Genomic DNA, 1,976 nt, shown 5'->3' on the forward strand with positions numbered 1-1,976 from the left:
GATCATGGGGTCACAAAGAGTCAGACATGCGACTAAATAACATGATGTAACAGAAACTGACATGATGTGACAGAAACTACAAGTTACAAAAGGGGCATAAGATATGATGTTTCAGCGTCGTACATTTTTAAATAACTCACAATATTTATTTAGAAACCCCCTCTCAAATTTCAGATGGACTGGAAAATAAATCTCTATGTTTTCAAGGGAAAGATAATTTCTAATAGTACTAAATTTAAACATACAAAACTTGAAACCCCTGAGGCCAAGCTATAACTAGAGAAAGAGAGCAAATAAAGGGTTGAGCGGGTATAGTTTATGTCTGGGGAGTTAATCTAGCAAACTCACATTCAAGAGTATGTTGACTGTTTCCTCAAAATCTCGTAGCAACTGAATTTGGTCGGCAGATAGCTCTATTTGCCATTTGTGTGTGTGTGTTCATGAAAGTGTGTGGGTTGTACAAAATTAAAGTTCTTGTGCATTTTAATATTATGGAGTCACTTTAGAAGAGACATTTGCATGGAATCGGTGATTAATTATATTTTGCCATTTCATAATTATCCATACTTAGTCTTATGCTCTAATTATTTTTCATGTTTCCGAGTTTTTCTGTTGTTGGTCTTTAATAAGAGATAATCAACAACTCATTAGGATCCTGGGGGAAGGCTGAATGGGAGGATGGTAAAGCAGGAGGACCACGATTTGCTTTCAAGTCCATTTTTCCCTACTAAAGTTTTATTGCACATAATTATCTTTGTTTTCATTCATCTATTCTTGCCAGGATATAGTTTGATTTGTTTGTGTTCCTTTTGTGGTTGGTCCTCAGGCAGATTATTGTAGCAGATATTTCAGCATCGCGTATTGTTCTGAATTTTCCCTAATGAAGTTTCTATTTGAGCCCTGGGGTCTGGTTTGGCTCCGCTGCCTTCAATTGCACATGTGTGGAAAGTTGCTCTGCTCCATTTGGGACTGTGTTCCTCATAATTGGTCTCATTCTGTTTCTGCCTGGTATTTCCTGTTGTTGTTTACATGAAACTGCACAACTTTCTAAGTGGGAATATTTCACACTCTGTTATAATTATGGTATTGTTATAGTTTATAGATTTAGGCTTATATAACATTCTTTATTTGGAAACTTATTACATGCCTGGCACGTTTAGATATGTAGAATTTAAAGATAAAATTGAATTTTCCCATTTACAAAAGCACAAGTCTCCTTTGGGGGTGAGATGTCCTTACCTCTCCCAAATGGAAAAAGAAGGATGTGCTTTTGCAGAGGGAAAATGAAGCCCTGATTTAACACTTTTGTTTAGGAGGAATAGAGACTCTCCGGGGCATACTTAGCCTGGAAGGTCTGGCATGACCCTTAGAATCTGAGTTAGGCGCCCTTTCATAACCTCACTATAACACTGCATGTACTGATCAGATCTTGGATTCCATCGTTTGGAAACATTGCTTCAATTCACTGCTTCTCTCATGAGACTGCAGTTTCCTGTAGGCCAGAGACTGCATTGTATCTGCTTCCTCTCCTCCAGGTGATCCTCTATCAATTCTTCCCATAAGGCCAAACTCTATCCGTTTGTTTTTTTTTTTTCATGTTCATGTTCATTTTCTCTTTTCTTTTTTTTTTTAAATTTTATTTTTAAACTTTATATAATTGTATTAGTTTTGCCAAATATAAAAATGAATCCGCCACAGGTATACATGTGTTCCCCATCCTAGACCCTCCTCCCTCCTCCCTCCCCACACCATCCCTCTGGGTCGTCCCAGTGCACTAGCCCCAAGCATCCAGTATCGTGCATTGAACCTGGACTGGCATCTCGTTTCTTACATGATATTTTACGTGTTTCAATGTCCTTCTCCCAAATCTTCCCACCCTCTCCCTCTCCCACAGAGTCCATAAGACTGTTCTATACATCAGTGTCTCTTTTGCTGTCTCGTACACCGGGTTATTGTTACCATCTTTCTAAATTCCA

The sequence above is a fragment of the Bison bison genome, unplaced genomic scaffold (genome assembly GCF_000754665.1).
Source record: "Bison bison bison isolate TAMUID 2011002044 unplaced genomic scaffold, Bison_UMD1.0 scf7180017864200, whole genome shotgun sequence".
NCBI lineage: Eukaryota > Metazoa > Chordata > Mammalia > Artiodactyla > Bovidae > Bison > Bison bison.